Below are 21107 nucleotides of genomic sequence, written 5' to 3' on the forward strand. Positions count from 1 at the left end.
CTGGGGGTATTATCATTGGGAAGTGTAGCATCTATGAGCTACGGGTGTGTTAAACATTGAGTCGGTTAGACCTGTTTTGAGTAGCTTATATGACAGTTGAAAATGTCAGTGGTAGCTTACAGCCAGACTATAGTAGGGATCGGAGCCTTGCTAAGGCTGGTAGTACTGACCTGCTGTAAGCAACAACTGGAAATTTGATGAGAATTTTGCTGCCAAAGACTGGGTCAAAATCAGTAAGCAGCAGCCCTTATAGGAATTGCAGTGGAGTGCACATTATGTGACTCAAAAACACTGGGATCTTTCTGCCATTGTCCCAGTATAACGTATATTTTAATCTTTGTTTTATAAGTTCATTCCTTCCACACAGGTGTGATAGTTCCATAGGTTCTTAAACAGCATTATTTGTGCCTGCTATACTAAGTGTTGTGCAAAATATTATGGAAACATCAAAAATCTTTACAACCTTAACTAATGGAACCCTGGCTCCATCAGTCAAGGCTGATTTTCAAACCTCTTTCTTCCTACCTTCAAGTATTAAAATGCAAACCTCTAAGGCCGGGGTTCTCAAACTGGGGGTCGGGACCCCTCAGGCAAGCTGTCAACCTCCACCCCAAACCCCGCTTTGCCTCCAGCATTTATAATGGTGTTAAATATATAAAAAGTGTGTTTAATTTATGGGGGGGGGAGTTCGCACTCCGAGGCTTGCTGTGTGAAAGGGGTCATCAGTATAAAAGTTTGAGAGCCACTGCTCTAAGGTTTCTGTATTTTGAAGGTTAACAGGGTGAATGAGATTCTTCTTTCACAGTCATGCAACTTGCCCCCTGAGACTGCACGGAGCGCACTGACTTCAATCTCATGAACAACTTGCAGGATTGGGGCCTGAGTTTGAAGGAAATTCATAACATACTATTAGAATTAAAGCGAAAACAACATTCTGTCAAGATTCTAAAAGGTCTATTCCTTTTCAGCCCTCTATCTTGGCAATTTATTCAGATTTTAAACCTGTATTTGATGGGATTATAATACCTATTATGTGGTTCAGAGAGAACCTCTCTTTACAGAATAAAACAAAAAGAAAAAAAAACTTTTATTAATGCTTTTAGTGTTTGTCAGTAATGTTGATGGGCAACAACAAATGCCAGCATGTATCCATTTAATCATCCAAAGCAGACATAGAAAACTTTATAACTAAACCTTTTGGCCAGGGAAAATGTCGCATGCTAGAAAATGTGAACAGGGAAACTTTTTATATGTGACTGGACTCCTGCAAACTTTTTAGACCTCTGCACCAAAAATATATAGTCTGTCTTATCTATTGTATTTCTATGCCCACCATTACCAGAGTATCTGAGTGCCTGAGAATCTTTTTAATATTTATTCTCACAGCACTCCTAGAAGATGGGGCAGTGCTATTATCTGAGGCACAGTGAGACCAAGGCCCAGATCCTGAAATATTTAGGCACCTAAACCCCTAAGTACTTTTGAGGATCTGGGCCTAAATGACTTGCCCAAGGTCACACAGGAAGTTTGTGACAGAACTGAGACTTGAACTTAAGTCTTAAGTCCCAGGTTAGCACCCTAACCACTGGACCCTCGTGTTTCTCAGTTGGTGGCTACTTGTCTCTCACTCCAAGCTGCCACTCCTTTCCCTTCAGTTGACACACTATATACAATCATTTTGTTCTCAGATCCTCAAGGATATTTACCAAAGGTAGAATCTCAGTGGACCCTGTCTAGTGTTGCTTTTTAAGATTCGTATCCTTCCATGCTGAGCTTTGAAGCACTGCATGGACCACAGCAGCTAGTGTGGAGTGTGAGCCCAAGATCTCAAACAGACTTTTGGATTGGGAGGTCTTTGGCAGCTGGGAGTGAAGACTAGACACCATTTAGCTCATAGAGTTGTATTTTAAAGTATTCTGTGTACTGGAATCTTTTCACTACGTTCAATATTTTACATGTAAGATTGTGCTGGAAATAATTCAGTACAATTATTTTTATCTACGTGGTTTATGTGACAGACTGTGCTCCAGTTCATCCAACATCTTATCACCTACTGTCCATGAACCAACCAGGGATTCAATTCCCCTGCAAACCAGCTTCTTGCCGTGGGACATAACCACAGCATATTGCATTGTATTCACTAGGTACTGTTCAGAAACAATGATGCATAAAGCCTAATCCTTTTAATGTACCTTCCCAATATGAACTGGAAACCTCAGTATAGGGTAACATTCATATTCATCCTTCTCATCATAGATGTCGCTTGCCTCCCCATACTGGGGGGAGAGAAGGCACAATTTAAAGGGAAGGACATGCCCCATGTGTCTCCTCTGCCCAGCGACCCCCCCCACCACAGGACCTCTGCGCTCTCCCTGCCCCACTAGAGTTATCTGCGGGTGGGGGACTCTATCTTTTTCCTGGTGCACCTCCCCTCCAGCATGTCTGGCCACTCTCCCTGGCAGCCAGGCCTGGCTGGGGAGCGGGACGGAAGCGTTTCTCACACGGCTGAAGCTGGCCACTCCGGATCGCTGAGTCTGTGCAGCACAGCAGCTGCTTGTGAGAGCCTCGCTAGTGAGGTGGTGTCGGCAGGCCGCCCCGGGCACGGCTGCCTGGGACAGTGGCCAAGCAAGCCAGAAACATGAGAGCGGGGACTCCGGCTCGCTTGGCCTCTATCTCCAGTAGCCGGGCCTTGGGGGGGAGGGGGGGGGTAGCCTGCCACCACTTCCCCAGCCAGGCTCACTCTCAGGCAGCTGCCACGCTGCACAGAGCAGCGACCCGGAGCAGCCGGCGTGAGAAGCAGCTAGTCCCACCCCTTCCGCTCCCCACCCAGGCGCCGGTAACTGATAGTGGTAAACTTACGAGCATCTTTTTGCTAATTTCATTTTAGACAGAACTTTAGTTATTGTAGTATTTTTAATTTAATTTTAGTAATTACAAATATGGACACTGTGGTGGGATGGGGAGTTGTTAAAGATGTCTGCCATTGGCATCGGTATAGTACTTACACTATTAGTTAGTGCACTAACATTCATCAATGTATAAAACCCTTCCAGAGTGGTTAGGGGAGAAAATTCTGTTTGGTTATTACATACGTTCGTGTCTTGCCTACCCTGGAATGCTCTGTCGTGACAAAAGAGCTAAGGGAATTATGACATCACAAGATCGGAGGCAGAGTAATTGAGAGAGAAAGGGCACTTTGCTTAGACAGTTTAACAAAAAACAGACACAAGCAAACAATTTTAATGTCTACTTAAATTTTGATGTCTAATGAACACATGAGGTGCCATACTTTCACCCTGTTCTTTCAGTAAATTCATGCGCGCACACATTATACATGTGAGGCTCCCCGTCCCCAAGAAGTCCTCCGAAAAAAAGAGAGAAGACCAGGCTTGACACACTTGATATTTTGAAGAGAAAAAACATACATGGAAAAAGAAACATTTTAGGCGTTCTCTGTATATCCTGTTGATAGGGTGGTCCCTGGGTGCCGCTTTCAGTCATTTACAGTGGTTTACAGATGACCTGCAATAAATGAAGCATAAGGGAAGACATCATTTGTGGTGGAACTCTTGGGCTGACTCGGATGTCTCATAAAGAATTTTTGAATTCTTATGCCATGGTTGAAGAAGAGGTTCTTTGTCTCCATTATAGCATCCACAAAGTCTGCCAGTGGATTTTTTTTCTAGCTGATTGAACTCAGTGGCTGATTAGAGTCCCTACAATCACGAGGAAATTTTGGATTACTTTGTGGACAAATTGAGTAGATTCAGCTGTCTGCTTGGTGGCTGTAGAGTCAGATCTGAAGGGGACAAATGTTAGGTTTTATTGGATTGAGTTTAGGACAGTAATGCTCACTGACATAGTGCTGGGGATACTTCATGTCACAACTTGTCCACTGAATCTATGTTCTTCCAGTCTGGTAATAGCCAGTGGAAAAGTACTAAGTCTTTACGAATGGAGATTAACTCCTCCCTTGGGAAGGGCTGGTTGCCATTTTTATTTAGACCTTGTCTTCACTAGAAAATTAAAACACAGTCTTGAGGAATCATATCCACTAATATGACTTTGCAGTTAGCATAGACAGGACAAGTTTTGTTTAATATGTCAACTGGCTGTGATTAAACTCTACTGGAACTATAGGTTTAATCATTGCCAGCTGACAAGATGTTAAACACAGCTTGTTCCTATCTGTATCCACTGCAAAGTCACGTTTAATACCATGATAGTTAACATGATTCCACAAGGTTATTCTAAAGCTACCTAATTTTCTAGTAAAGCAAGCCCATGAAGAAGTTATTATGTCACATTTGCTCAAGGAGTCAACACTCAACGCTCACAATATGGCTAACTGTTGTCCGGTATTGAATCTCATATTTCTTTTTAATAATATAGAGAAGGTTGTGGCAAAACAACTCTAGAATATCTAGATGCTTCAGATCTCCTTGTCAGTCAGGGTACAGACATGAATATGAGATAGAACTGCATTGGTAGATGGGTGAAGATGGGTGTCCTTTCTGATGATAGATCTATCAGCAGCTTGCTGTACTGTTCCCCATCAGGTGTTGCTGAATCACCTGTATACTTCAGTGCAAGTGGATGGTGCTGCCTTGGGTGGCACTATTTTTGCTTTGAAGAGCGTTCCTAGAAGGTGGTTGAGACAGTTGCACTTCCTTAAAGGTGCTGTCATGTGAAGTTCTATAGGACTTATCCTGTTGTTTTTGCTGATACAGATTAACACGGCTGCTACTCTGAAATAGGACTTATTGTATCTCCCCTTCTTTTCTGTGCGTATGGGGCTGCTAGGAGGGTTAGTTAAAAGGTATTTGCTGCAGTGCCTCCAGTGTGCCTATGACACTTTTATATCACCTGATCCAATCAGTGTATGTGTACACTGCAGTTAGACCCCCGCAGCAGCCCATGCCCCCTCAGCCTGAGCCAGGGTTTTTAATTGCAGCGTAAACATACCCGTCGTCCAGACTCCAAAGCTCAATCCAAATGAGATGGGGCAATATTAGCAGGTTGGGGGGACAACTGGAAGATACCGTGCTGATTAGGAAGCCCAAGCAAAAAATTAAGTTTTATTCGGTTGAGTGTTGAGATGAGTTGGTTTCAAATTCTATGGAGGGCTTTTGGTGGAGCTGCTGGGTTGAGATGATTTTTGTTTTGTTAAATCATGTCAAAGGTTCCAGATAGGCCCTTGTTTGCAAATATTTTGTGTATATTTTTATTAAATTGAAATAAACTACATGAGCAAAAAGGCACAACAGTCTTAAAAACAGCCTTTGCACTTCACATTTAATATTTTATCAGGAAAATTTCCTCTGCATATCTCATTTTATGTTAATGGGATATTAAGATTCAGACATCATACAAAGTGTTTCAAGGGCCTGTGAGTCTTTTGGATAGAATAAAACAGTTACAGGTGGACAATAAAGGTGAGTTATGGTGCTTTAAAAATCATAAGTGTTTCTATTAAACAGTTTGAAAAATCTTGTGTTCAGAGATGATGCTACTTATAAGGTTATCTATAGTGTCTACTTTCATTCTCTCCATCCCTGTTGTTTCTTATTTGAAACCCAGGTTTTGATTAGGACATCACAATTATTGCAGAGGAGATGATTGTGGTGCTACAAATAGAATGTCATGTTAGATTGTAAGCTAGGACTGTGTCTTCCTTTCTGTCTGGACAATACTCAGCCTGTTTTGGGGGTACTATAATAATATAAACCTGATCTTGCAAGATATCTAGTGCCTCCGTGGGAGTCAAGGATATTGAGTACCTCAAAGCCTATAAGAAGCAAGAACGACGAGTGCTTAAATTCTCTTTCATACACATGTGATCACCAAAAAGTCACCATTAGCCAGCAGTTGCCACAAGGTGGTATCGGAAATTAGAACAGATTTCCCCTATACTTAGAATAGGAGATATCCGATAAAGCTTGGCAAATGTTGCCTTTTCAGTGGCTTCTGCTGTATTCTTAAACAACAATAAAAGCTCAGGCAAAGGCAAATAGCTCAGAAAATATGGTATTTAAATATAGTGTTCCTGTAACAATTTATAACATCCTCAAACGTGTAAACAATACAGAAAAAAATGTCACCTCAATCAAAAGTTATCCTAAAATTGCCATCTTCAAAAATGATTTTGAAAGCTATTTCTTTCATTGTAATGCAGCTAGGAAAGAAGATGCACATAGTGATTTCTATCTCCCTCCTCTGTACACATATGCTTGTGGCAGTAATGGCCAAAGTGCAGACTCGGGCCAGATCTGACTTTTATCACTTACAAGTTACTATGCAGCCAAACTCAGAACACAACCCAGCACCCAAAATGCTCAAATGTATGGTACAACACCTAGGCCAAAGTGTAACAGCTAAGTCTACAATCTCTCATTTTGGTGTGTTTGTCATAAGTTAATAGGAACAAAGATACCCTTGGGATAAGGAAGAAATAATAAAGATGGGAGTGGTAGGTTTTAGGCAAAGAGTCAGAGGATTGAGGGCAGCACAGAGTATCAGTGAAAGTGTGTATGAAGGAGTCTGGAGAATTGTCGTTTAGAACCTAAAATCTATAATAACTACAAGCATATGGGCAAAGTTTTATCATCCCCAAAGCATAGAAATATTTGATTCATAATCACTGCCTTTTATTCCAATTGTCCAAATGTTCTCTTTATTTGCAAGATGCTAAAAATTAAACTTTTTCTTCCTTTTTGAATGGAAGACAAGCTATAGCTACTGTGGAAGGTGCCGGTATGTACAAAGCCCTCTTTGCTGTTTCTCAGTGCTTTTGCAGTAGGGTAGGAGACAGCACAAGGAATGGATGCAGTAAATTAATATTTATACGTTGCAAGATTTCTCCAATATATGCTAAAACCTGGTAAAGTGAATTCACTCTCTAGTGTAGGACAGCAGAAATGAACGTACAAGAGCCAGGGAGTTTTATTGCAGTCAAAATACTTCCCTCTGCTGGAAAGCTTTTAAATCTAAAGTTATCCTGGCAAATGAATTATATGAATGATGTTTCCCCCCTCCCCCACCTGTTTCCCTCTCCCACTCCCCCCAAAAAAGTATTTAATGGTTGCAGCTGTATTGTACAACAGGACTGTATGGCGTAATGGATTGGCAATGAAAATTCTGGATAACTATCTCAAAGTTACAAATCAGAAATATCTAATTTGAATTCTGTTTGGTGTGTGAAATGAGCTATTAGTCTCAATATGTTTCCTAATGGGAAAAACCCACATTCTAAAAATACTTTGTTACCCATTTGTATTCTTGAGGATAGCTTCAGCCGAGACCATAGATAATGAACTGTCCTCTCACCCCTTGATTATAATCCCACCAAAACAGAGTTGAAGCAGAGCATTGTGTAGAAATACTTGGACTGCTGATGCTTTTGGTATGCCTTTTCTGGGAATAAAAAGAACTTCATTTTTGTGTATCTGGTACCTTTCACCAACTACATTTATATTAAGAAATGTGTTATTTTTTTAACGGCTTCCCAAACAAAACAAATTTATTTGCAGCACTAAAATACAATACTTACGCAGCGTTTGTTTTTATAGAGTCTATGCTAAGTATTGTGACCTCTTAAACTCTGTGTTTGAGCAGTTTTGAATGGTAGGTGCCGTGAGCATTGTTTGGACTAACTTCTGTGGCACTCTGGTATGGCAGATCAAAATACTGTGCCAACTTCCATTCAAATAAAAAATGGATGTTTATAATGAGTCAAACACGAAAAATGAGTAATTCAGCAATAATAGTAGTCATGTTTGGTTTTTTTATGTCAAATGCAATTTATTTGCTGTTGTTCAGACTCCATTTTCATTATGCCACAGATTTTTGTATTGATAATTCATAAATTACGTAGATGTTGTCAGTGGGGAAGCTGGAGATCTGCAAGTTGAGTAAGGGATAGCTGGGGTTTTGAGGCCTGGTCCTGCACCATAAAAGTCCTAGGGAGTTTTGCCATTGACTTCACCGAGCATGCATGATCAAGCCCCTGGGTAGGTGTGAAAGGTGGTTTGAGATTGTGGGTCAAGCCCATTAGCTAGAACTTTGTGATCAAATGATGAGCAGTGAACAATGATATTAACAGTGATGATACTTATATTGTCATCTCCAGGTTTCACAACAATCAGTGCATTGAAATACGTAGTCTGGTTGACACCTCAGAGCTATTGTTACATGTACAGAAACAGAACCTGCACCAATTTGTTTTCATTCTAGCTTATAAGGTTATTTTCAGAACCATAAGGCTAGATATCTTTTTAAAAAAATTAAAGATTTAAATTCTGCAACATAGTTCTGTGGCAAGGGAAGGATTTTGCAACAAGTGCTCTGGTTATGAATCTGAAAATTCACTGAGCCCTGCTGTAACACTTTTCAAGGAGTGTCAAATTTGAGGCAGACATAACTTTATATTGTATAGCTAGCTTTCTTTGATCTTTAAGTTTAAAGATAGCAGCGTCATTGGTGAATGGAAAGAGTACAAATGGGAAGCCACCACATTTCAGTGGCTAACAAGCAGTGGTAGTCTGGGTTGGTAGTAATTTATAAATGGATCAGAAAAAGTAGAGGAAAAATTAGAATTAATTTATATCAAAGTGTTATATCTGCTGAATATTGGTGTGTTTGTTTTTTATTTTTAATTTTCAGCAATTATAAGTATGTATCAAAAAGCAAATTAGTGAGATTGAAGCATTGTTTAATTGAAATTGCTCAAGGCAATTCATACTTACTTTCTGAGTTGAAGAAACTAACACTTTGGGTCTGCTCTCTGAGTTATTCTCCTTATTAGGGAAAGGACAGGGTACCATTTATGTTCATCTTTCATAGCAGGTGGTGCTGTAAATGAGCCTACCGGGGAAAAGATGGCTGACTTTTTGTTGTTGTTGAAGTAGTTCCCCTTAAAAACAGATCCATTTGAGTTAGGAATAGCCATGTTTCCCTAATTCAGGAGCTCTGCAAAGGAGGAAAAATAGTTACATTTTAATAGGATATTTCAGTATGGCAGAAAATATCCCCACCATCCAGTTTCAATGCATATTAGATTAATATGGGCATCCACCAAGTAAAACAATTCTGGAAAGCAGCTCTCAAATTAATGAATTTTATTTCACTTTTACCAGAAAAATCTTAAAATTGTCTCTTTCCTCCTTGCAATTGAGCTATTCTGAAATGCACTAAAGTAGTTTGACTGGCCTCCATGCAAGTAGTATGCTTCAGTATGACCATGACCTTGTTAGGGCCTCTAGGTCAGGGGTTCTCAAACTGGTGGTTGGAACCCCTTGGGGGTCATGAGGTTATTACATGGGGGGTCGCGAGCTGTCAGTCTCCATCCCAAATCTTGCTTTGCCTCCGGCATTTATAATGGTGTTAAATATATTTAAAAGTGTTTTTAATTTATAAGGTGGGGTCGCACTCAGAGGCTTGCTATGTGAAAGGGGTCACCAGTACAAAAGTTTGAGAACCACTGTCTAGGTGCTATCGGAACACAAGTAATAAAATGTATTAACAGCATACATATAAATATAATTTTTGCTTTCAGTACGTTTCTTTTTAGCTGTTTTATTTTTTGAAATGCAGGATCTGTGCTTCAGAGTGAAATATTTAAACTCAAATACATTCCTTCATTAAGGTAGACTGAAGGCAGCCTCTTCTTGCTGGTACTGAATGAAAATATTTGGGAGGAGAGGCTTAAGTGAATTTCCAGTCAGAATGCTTTTATTTCATGAAGGTAGTTTCAAGAAGAATTTCAGAAAACCATTTCCCTAATGCTTGTTCTGTTTTGTTTATACAAGACACATTCAACCAAAGCAACCATTTATAAGTCATTCCTATTAAGTGGCATCTACCGTATACTGTATTCAGTATTTTGAGGGGAAAAATATAGGCTATATTCAGTGTGTGTGTGTGTATCACTTGGAAGTCAATGCAGTCTATGTTAGTCCATCTGATTGCAGAGTTCGGCCCTAAGCGTTTTGTTTTATTTGTAGCTAAATTGTTGGAGTGATGCATTTATTTCTAATTATGATATTGTCTAAAATATATCTAATAAATATAATTTTGATTTGAGTAAATATTGCTTTGTATGTAGGCTGGATAAAGGGCCCTCAGAATATATATTTGTTTATCCTACAGAAATAGATTTAAATGGAAGAAATTTCTTTAAAATACAGTAGCTGACTAGGTCAGTCAGATGTCTGATTTGTCATGGTGACTCAGACAGGGCTTATGCTAGAACTTTCAGAGGAAGAGGAGGAACTCCAAAAGTACGTGGCCTGTTGTGGAGTATTGTGGGGAAAATTTCTTCTGACTCCATGTGATAATCCGCTTTTGTCATGAAGTGTGAATGTCGGTACTCCTTTGTTTATTTTTATAACAGAAGAGTATCTGCAGTTGCTTTTTATGATTCGATTTTAGTGATCTTGAAAAGTTCTCTATTTATCCATAGAATAGGAACAGCACAGAAAGAGATTTCAGACTTCTCCACACTACTCTGCCAATGTACCTCACCTATGACCTGCAGATCACCTCTAGAGTAGAAAGGGTTAGTTGTCTCTGTAATAATTTAATTCCTTGTCTTACTGCTGACACTGTCAGTAAAGGTGCCACAGATGATTTCTGTGATGCAGAGACATACGTATCCACTGGGAAACAGACCAACATCATTTTCAGGCTACTTGAATATCCTTAGATTAAAATGCGGAGACTTGATAGTGAGATACATAATTATGAGTTTTATTGATCGTTTAGAGAGATTTTTGAATCTCAACTAAAACAGTTCCTGCTCTCCTAAGACTAGTGTTGAAGGGATATGGACTGCAGGAAATGACTGTATCATCTTTTCCTTGCAATAGTGTTGTGTGGCTGTACAGGAACACCGCTTTTGACAGAAGCATTTTGCAATGTGCACATTATTGCTATGGTCAGAAGCCATGTTTTCTGGGACTCCTAAAGAATCTAACCTAAAATGCTCATCACTGTTGCTGGAAACAAAAGCTTATGAGTAATTTCCAAATATGAAACATTGCATTGTGGGACAGAGTTCAGAAGACTGGCTGAACAAGTTCAACTGCGGTGATTTTGGCTTCTTGCCTGCATTGGAGAGAAACCATTATAGACTGCGCTTGTCTTCAGGCAGATTTCAGCTAAGGACCTCAACCTAGATGCTGTAACCAATGCCAAAATGCACGCACACACAATAGCTGTGCCAGGCAAAGCATTCTATAGAGGTGGTTGTAAATTTAAGTTGTGTAATTCAAGCAATGACTTGCTGTAGTTATCTTTTGTTTAGTATAGAACAGAGCGTACATTGTTTGTTTTCAATAATATTGTGAGACAGTAAGTTCCACAAGTTCATACTGCAGAAATAAGTTTACTTTTCCATGTTACATTGTTCCTTTTCTAATTTCAATGAGTGTTGTCTCATACTGTTGGACGCAGTCAGTCAGAGTATCGTATTGTCCTTTGCAATGTGATTTGTGATCTTTATATACCCATATAATACCTCCTCTTGAACTTCCTTACAAATGAGGTCCTAAGCCTGCATTGTGATGTGTTCAGGAAACTGGCACTCGCGCGTAGAGACCCAGTGAAATCTAGGGAGCGCTGCAGGACCCACATCTCAGGATCAGGGCCTAGGTGTTCCTAATCCACTTTAATCTGCATATGGAAGCCTTTCTCTGTTGCCTCACTTTTGTTGCTCATTTCTGTTCCTGCTGCATCCTTTTAGATGCAAGATGTCTACAACTGAATGCTGTGTTCAATTTGAGGTCATACCATATATTTCTATAACAGTATGGTATTTTGTTTCCTATCCCATTCTTAAAGTTGACATATAGAAGGGGAGGAAAGGGCCTCTTTTCTACTTAATGATGTGTAAAGGTGGGATGTGTATTTTAAGTCTTTTTTTCTTGTTTCTAAATTTTAAATATGTTTTTGTCTTCCCTGTTTTTATGGGAGGATTACAGAAGTGGAGGGGAAGCTTATTCAGTCCTCAGCAGGAGATGCAGGGAACATTAGACAAGGGAAGAAAGGTATTCCACTCTCCCCCCCTCCCCAAGTGCTTGTCAAGAGTTTGTTAGTTGTTAATCATAGCCAATAAAACCAAAGTTTTATGCAATCTGGATAAATTCCCTTCTCCTTCAATTGACCAGATTTCAATATTTAGTCCTGTCATAATTGTACTAGTTCTTTAATCATCTATATAGTCTGCACCAAAAACAGGGAAGTCAAAAGCCTGAGATTTCTAATTAAAAACAAGCAGGAAAAATTTTTTAAAAAGCAAATCTTTTCAGACTTTCCTTCTACATCACAGTATAATCTAAGGGTTTTTTTTTTTTTTTTTTAATTTTTGAATAACGTGTTCTATAAAAACATATCCCAATGGTGGTTCTTCCTGAGACATTCCTACTCCCGTCTGTGGCGTCTCTTCTGCGTAAGCTGGTTCCATTATTTTAAGAACATTTAATGTATAATGTTTAGGAGAGAGAGAGTTCAAAGTGCTAAAAAACATGCTGTTGTAAAGTGTATGGAAGCGGTGCTGAAATGGGAATGGAGAGGTGCTGACACAAGGAACAGATGATGTGAAAGGGCAAAAACTAAATTTCTCCCTTTAAATCTTTGAAGTTACAGCACAACAGTTTTCAGAGTAGCAGCCGTGTTAGTCTGTATCCGCAAAAAGAACAGGAGTCCTTGTGGCACTTTAGAGACTAACAAATTTATTAGAGCATAAGCTTTCGTGGACTACAGCACAACAGTTGACAGTTTCCCTTCTGTGAAGATGCTGTAGGATGCAGTAAGTTGGTGTTATACCACAACTGATCAGCAGGGTATTAGGAAGATTGTCCTGAATTGCTGGGCAAGTAGGTCAGCTTTGCTTCAGTTTGTACACATTTATCTACCGGTTATATTTGGTATTGAATCACATAAAGTTTTATACCATGTGGTATTGAACACAGCTGACAGTTTGTCCATAGGTAGAGACCCTTCTCCATGGTGGGTTCTGATAATATTAGCTCTTTGCTGGAATGCACTATTAGTGGTGCATCAACCATCATGATTCCACAATTCAGGAAACAGTTTTTAAAAAACCTGGCTAAATATTCACTGATCATATTTATTTGGCAAGTATGCTGCTTATAAGTTTGGAAATACTTTAAAAAAAATTTCAGTTCACCATTGAAGTATTGTACAGACACTTGAATTATATCAAATTAAATATCGATCTCGTAAATATATAAAACAAAGTAAGTAAATTCCTAATAGAAATGCAATAAATGCCTTCTATAATTGGTTAAAATAATTAACTTCTTTGAATCATTCTAATTGAAAACTGGAAAGCATCTGTTAACCTTATAATCATGTTAGAGTTAATTAAAACAAAATCCATTTTATTTATGAAGTTGATGTTCAAGTACACAGGGGATGGGAATGAAACAGAAGGGACTGGCATTTTTCAGGTAATGAGATTAATGCATCTGAATTCAGAATCAATTGAAAGATCATCAGTAATAACCTCTATGATTTTTCTTGTTTGTAACTGCTGGTTTGCTGCCTCAGGTACTAGGTACGTGATGTAAAATGTCCAGTGGTGCTGTGTCACATTCCTGATGCATAGTCTTTGAAGTGACACTTCAAAGAATGCTGACACATACTGCTATCACACAGGAGTTACAGTCATGGTCAGCAGGGAAGAGATTAAAATAGTTAGGTTCAAAGCCTAACGCAATGTGGTATATGATATAAATATTACGCACCTGGGAAACCAACATCTGTGTTAATGAATGACATTTTTAATATAAAATTGCAGTGATTTCTTAAATTAGTTCCATAAATATATCACCATTTGGTATGATTCTTAACTTTTCTTTTTTTATACAAACTATTTGATTTGGTAAAAAGTGCTATAACTATTGTAGAGATAGAATAGAGACTACAGTATTTCCGAGGCTCTAGTTATTTATTTTATTTACATTCTCTAGAAAATAGATTTGTTAATTGCCATATTATTATACTCTGGCTTTCTGTGTCACAAAAGTGATAGTCAAGTTTACATCATATCTTCCTAGCTCTCAGCTGGGGGGAAAACTGATTAAGCTATAAGTGATTTGAAATACCACTGCTCTGTTGCTGAGTCAGTATGTACTAGTAACTAAGATTTTACCAGCGCCTAATCAGATCTGTCCCCTCGAATGTAATGTGGATGATTGAGGGAATTGACCATTCTTGCATAGACTTCTGCTGTGATAATTTGCATGGGGAAGGGTTGTAAATATTTTTGTTGAAACATCAAAATCCTTAAAAAAATAAAATAAAAAAAATCATGCCGGTGTCATGGACGAGAGAAAATTTGAGCATGAAAATGTCTGTTCTGCATTTTTAGTGTGTCTAAGTAATTTTTGCTGCAATCTGCAATTTATTGTAATCTAAGTTTTTTAGCTTTTTTTTTAAATCCTTTTTTTTCCTATTACAAAAGCACAGCTGCCATAAAGAAAACCAATGTGCTTCGGCTGTGTAAAAAGCCAACAACAAAAGGGTATCTAGTACAAAAACTACATTATTTAAATTTATAGTTATAACATTACTCATTTAATCAGAAAATTAATAACCGGTACTTATATTGACAAATGGTTTGTATAGCACACACTGTGTACATGGAGAGAGACATCTTAACAGTCTGGTAATCAAAAATATTATCTGTATATGATCGATTTCATGTTAGCATGTAAACCTTGATATTTCTATTTCCTGAATTCTGTTGAGTTTAATTTTGTAATCTTTACATTCAATTAATGTAGCGCTTTTGAGTTTATTTGTATTGAGTATGTATTGAACATTTTTCTACCACAAAAAGACTTTTCAGAAATGACTTTATGATATTGTGAGAGTGTCTTATCCAAAATAATATAGGACATAGCATGGATTCTTTGACATGCACTATGATGAAAAATTGTGTACGCGTGTACAGCTCTTTTTATGTTATATAAACTATGTTATACAAAAATGGCTAGAGAAATTTCAAATACCATTAATTCTGTGAATAGTAATTAAAGACCAAATGGGGAATATGCTTTGCAGCTGGCTGACTTATCATCATTACTCAAATATCTGATGAAACCCTCATGTAATAGAATACCAACTGTGTGTGGTGGGGTGTTTGTTCTGCTGAAAGGATTTAAATCTAATGGTACCTATGTTAAGTTCCAAAACAAGGCAGTAACTTGTAAGGTGGCTCATTGAAATAAATGGAGGATTGAATGTAACAAATCTGAACTAAAATAGTACAGTAGTGGTTATTACACAGCTTTAAATGTGTTTTGGGTTTTTTTTGAGTAATTATGTATAACAGAATTTGTGTTCAAAGAATTTTACTAAATATTTAATGGTTATTGGCTGATATGATACATGCTTTATATATCGCTTGAGCCTGTAATTAGACCTCACAGCTGCATTGTAGATTGCAGGTGCATGCATACATGACACACTTCTCTTATTATGCCTCTGCTCTTGTCAGTACTCAGGATATTGAAATTTTTCAAGAATCCTAAATCTTGGAGATCAGGGTAATTGTAAATCTCAATATTCTGTATCCTCACAGGAACAGAAAAAAAGCTGCAGAAAAAAGTATAATGTGCATTTGCTCATAATGTTGAAAGAAAACCAGTGGCTATGGGTTTATGTTTAGGATTCCTAGAGTAATTTTAACTTAAAATACATTGCAAAGCTCCCTTTTTTTCTAAGTGTGTGTGTGTGGGGGACAGGAATCTGATTTTTTGGGGGATGCAGGATGACTTAATCCTGGGAAAATGCATTGTAAGGTATGTTATTTCTATCCTGTCAACTTTCACCACAGTAAATTCTGTCTTAAATTTGGGGAAGGGGGGAATCTACCTTTAGTCCAATGCATTGTTTCTCAGCTTTGCAATACTTGGTATTGTTGAAAGAATAGAATGTATACATGCAGGAGACTGGCTACAGACATAGGATTGCCCTTAAAGGTTCTGCTTTGGAACATTGCTATTGGTCAGTAACAATGCCATTCAGTTGTTGATAGTTTTTTGGGTGTCATTTGACTGAGAGACTTACAGTACTGGGTATCCTTAGTATGTTTGTTTATTGATTTATTTGGGTTTAAATATAACAACTGTGTTCTAGGCATTCTTACTATAACTAAAAATGCAATATAAAAATAATCTAGGGTTACCATATTTCAGCAAGCAAAAAAGAGGACGGGAGGAGCCCCGCCCCTGCCCCTTCCACTCCCTCCCACTTCCCCCCCCCCCTCAGAACCCCCAACCCTCTCCCCGCTCCTTGTCCCCTGACTGCCCCCTCCTGGGACCCTTGCCCCTAACTGCCCCCAAGACTCCACCCCCTACCTAAGCCTCCCTGCCTCTTGTCCCCTGACTGCCCCCTCCTGAGACCCTCCCCCCCCCATCCTAACTGGTCCCCTAGGACCCTACCTGTACCCTGACTGCCCCAACCCTTCTCCCCCCCCCCCCCCCCGCTCCTTGTCCCCGGACTGCCCCCTCCTGGGACCCCCCCCCACCCTAACTGCCCCCCAGGACCCTACCCCCTACCTGTACTCTGACTCCCCAAAACCTTATCCACACCCCCCAGAAAGCCCCCCCCCGAACTCCCAACCCCCCCCTTCGACTGCCCCCTCCAGAACCTCCCTGCCCCTTCTCCAACCCCCCAACCCATGCCGCTTCTCCCGGCACGCTGGGCAGCAGGGAGGGAGGAGCGGGGGAGGAGCTCCAGACTGCCGGAGGCGATCTGCGAATGCAAGGAGGGAGGGAGTGATCTCTGCTGCAGGGGAAGCAGAGGAGGGGCTCTCTCTGGGTGTCGGAGCCCCATGTAAGTGGCACCATCCGGCCGGCTGCCCTGTTACCCGCGCGCACTCTGCATGGCGGGGGGGGGGGAGGGGGAGTCCGGACATTTACAAATTCCCCCCAGATGCTATTTTTAGCTCAAAAAGCTGGACATGTCCAGGGGAATCCGGACGAATGGTAACCCTAAAATAATCACCAAACCAAAACACCAGCCTTTCCTTTCTCTGCCCCCTTTCTCAATCAGCAAACGTACTACAAAACAACCTCCCCCCCCATCTTTATGTTCCCCAAAGAACTCTGTTACAGCCACCCCTTTATAAATGCCTTCTCAAACAGATTAGCTTTACAGTGTGCCCAGAAGGTCAACAGATTTGGGCTATTTCAGACTATACAGGTAGGGATGGGGTGTGAATTCCAAAGTCAAAGGGTCCTTGCAGAGAACCCTTTGCCAGCAACTCCTTCTCTTGCATACCAAGTGAACTCCAATTCAGTCATCTCTGCTGATTGTTAACTGTGGCCTTAGGGTGTGGGGAATGTCCATTTGTCTTGCCTTATTTTATGCTGAAATTAAAGTTCTTTATTATTTATTATTTGGAACAGCACAAGTAGAAACATTAGGTTCAGATTTTTAAAAAGTGTCTAAATTTGTGCATGCAAATTTGATGGTTGGATGTGCACCTGGTTTGCACATGCAAACCATGCTGTATGCATGCACAAATGACAGCAGATGCACATTTAAAAGCCAGAGTGAAATGTCCCTGCCTGCTGTGTTTGTTTAAAGTTTTCCAGAAGTTAAATTGTTTCAAAAGGTGTTAAATGAGGATTGATGAATTAATTCATCTTTTTCATCCCTTAAAAGCCAAAGGGTTGTCATTGTTTTTAAATTAATACGTTTTCCCTAATTCCCGTGTTACTAATTGCAAAAGCTACAGTATATTTATATTCACTGACAAACTATTGAAATCACTTGCAAAGCAAGGAAAGTCAAACTCCATCTTAACACGCCCTATTATTCTTACTTAATGCAGTCTAGAAATATTGTAATTTTAATATAAGCACTAGATTAGCCAGATCTCTGTCGACCACTGTTGGATCCTTATCATATATAATGAAGTAGGTTACAGATGAGGTTTGTTTTCACTTTGTATTATCTTTCTTTTTTGAGAGTTAATCAGACTATTACTGACCACATATTTATCTACTAATTTTATTTTGCTTTGACCAAAGTTAAAGTAGATTGCAGAAAACACAATTTTTTAAAAAATGTTCTGTATATTTGTTGTACAAGCTAATTTTGAAATCATGTAGTATATAGCTGAACAAACTGCTTTTATCCATTTAGGTCAGAAATTCATTTTTTAAAACAGACATGCTCACGCATACATACACAAAAAAGTAATAGATTTAAAGGGACAATATGTAAAATCTTGCCTTTTTAAAAAAAAATAGCTGAAGTATAGCTCATAGGCATATTAAACTTGTTTGAAATGTGTATCCAAAACTTCCATTGGTTTCAAAACACTTTTTGGATCCTAAGATATTTATATACTATTAATAGGTTAAGTAAATTATCCTTGCATAATTGACAATATATTCTTGTGAAAAATGAAGATAAAGCTAAAATATATATTTTACTAGTAAAATTTTTGTTTTAAATTAAGGGAAACACCTCTAATATTATCAAAGGTTAGACAGATATGCTTTGCGAATTAAAAATGAGCATCAGATTAGAAATATAATTCTTTACATTGTTGACTACCAAAGTACACAGTAGAACTGTGACATCAATTTGATTTTTGACATTAATATTGATATATAGATAGATGTGAATGCTCACGAGTGCTGAACTGTTGGCTCTGTTTCTGAAAAATAGTATTGAAGCAAATTGTTTTGACAGTAAAACTTCTTAAAAAACATGTGTGGCCATTACAGAAAGTTGAATGTGTGTGTAAAAGATAAGATTTTTGTGATGCCAACTTTGACAGCACCTGGTCTCCTTTAGTTTTCAGCTAAAAGATATAGATGGCCTCTCTTAGGGTATGTCTATTCTACCCGCCGGATCAGCGGGCAGCGATTGATCCGGCGGGGATTGATTTTATTGCATCTAGTCTAGACGCGATAAATCAACCCCCAAGAGCTCTCCCGTCGACTCCTATACTCCAGCACCGCAAGAGGCGCAAGCGGAGCCGACGGGGGAGTGGCAGCAAGTCGACTCACCGCGGTGAAGACACCACGGTAAGTCAATCTAAGTACGTAACTTAGATCGATTACCCCCCTCCCCCCCAGTGTAGACCAGGGCTTAGAAATAGGGAATACCTGTCTTTAGAACAAAGGAAGACTTTATTTAGGATGACTTGTTGCCATTATTATTTATTATTGTTGCCAGAACCTGTGGTCGGGAACTATCCTTTTTGTACCACTGGCTCTACAAGCACAGTACAACACAGAGCAAGTCTTGTCTGCACCATGAAAATTGCGTGATGCAGACAACTGATATCAGCAACATGTCCAGTTGAATTTAGAGGTTTTTTTAAACGATTCTAGTACAATTTTACCTTGTTGATGATGCTGGCTATAAATCCTATGGTAGAAACCAGTTTAAGTGGAACTGCATTTAAACAGATGCTTCCCATTTGAAATCTAGCACCTCGATGCCAAACTGAAAAGGCCAACCTCAAGTGTTCAAAACTCAGGAGTCAGACTCCCCACCCCAAGTCAGGAGAGTTTAAAAATAAATGAGGGTTCATTTTATTTGCCCTCTGGTATTGAGCATTTAGGGTTCACTCTTTTCTCCATGGCCATGAGCTCTACAAACATCCTTTTTATTTTAAACAGAAGCTGAGATTTTGTGATAAGTTGATTCCAGCAGCCGAAGCAAGGTACTGCAAGACTCATGCTAAAAATTGCAAGAGTTAGTAACATGTATTTTAAACAGGTGTTGAATAGTTTATGGTATTACACCTGTGTTTGGATCTGTTATATTACATTACAGTGAGTAGATACTTAAAGTTAACTCTACCTGAATAAAAACTGTCCGAACTGTAATATCAGGTTTATATTGTACTTAAGGCATTTTGTTCCACCTTTTTGTCTGAATCAGGTGTTCTAGATAATTTAAACATTTTGCTATTCACAGCAGCCAGTGGAATGCACATTGCCACTTTATATTAAATAGCAACCAACACCAACATATTTGTAATAGTACATTAGTCAGGCCTGGCCATTTTTATTAAGACTTACCAAGCTACTTTTTACCTGAAAATACATACAGGGTGAAAGGTGGATCTCTGGAAAGGTTAGAGCTAGAAATATTAATGCAGTACTTTTATGGGAAATGCTTTTACTTAAATCTGTCTTCAGATTTGTATCCTTTTACCAAGTCTCTGAAATAGTAAGTAGTTTTTCCCCACCCTTGCTTTTGTCTGCCCTTTTGCTTTCTCTTTCTCTTCCTCTGTTTCACTTTTCACTTCTATCTCTGTTTTTACACTGCAGCGAGCACACTTCTGCAAAAAAGAGGAATTTTGTGCATTGATCTCTGAAAACAGTCCGATTTAGGGCTCATTTTGATCTCTTCCACTAAATTATTCCACTATTTTGGACGCAGCATTGAAGCTACCTGAAAGTTTCACAGTTTTGGATGAGAAATTTATCTTAGTAGGTCCCCTAGTTAAGGGACTTTAAGATTAGTATCAGGACCTCAGATTAAATTTTGAAATAAAGAGGGAATCTGTGGAGAGTTTGGAGTGCAATTGAGATAGGAATCAGCTGCTGAATGATGCCAAAGCTGGGCATTAATATATAAAACTTTTTGTTTTTTCTATAATATGTCATGGAGCAGGAATACACAGATGCTATTACTTTTTAAGTCTATGAACATGAATTTCCCCAATGAAATGGTGCTGAAAAGAAAATACTAAAAATATGCAGAAAACACAAGATGACCTAAACTAGGGTTACCATACCGTTTTTTCCCCGGACATGTCCAGCTTTTTGGTAATCAAACCCCCGTCCGGGGGGAATTTCCAAAAAGCCGAACATGTCCGGGAAAAATACTCCCTGGCTTACCTTAGAGCGGGCGCCGGGGGCTGCTGTGCTCCCTGACTCCTGGGCTCTGTAAGCGCCGAGCTGCCCGAGCGCTACCGGCTTCGGGCAGCCCCCATGCCTCCGGACCCTGCACCGCCGGCCGGGCACTTCCCCTCCTGGGCTCCGGGGGCGCAGGGTCCGGAGGCATGGGGGCTGCCCGAAGCCGGTAGCGCTCGGGCAGCTCGG

General features: G+C 39.3%; 1 protein-coding gene across 3 annotated transcripts in view; it reads left to right on the top strand.

Moving 5' to 3' along the window:
- The window catches only part of ATXN7 (ataxin 7), a 140230-nt gene that overhangs the window by 46830 nt on the left and 72293 nt on the right, over positions 1-21107 (top strand). The window lies entirely within an intron of this gene.

Source organism: Trachemys scripta, chromosome 7, assembly GCF_013100865.1.
Source record: "Trachemys scripta elegans isolate TJP31775 chromosome 7, CAS_Tse_1.0, whole genome shotgun sequence".
Classification (NCBI taxonomy): domain Eukaryota; kingdom Metazoa; phylum Chordata; order Testudines; family Emydidae; genus Trachemys; species Trachemys scripta.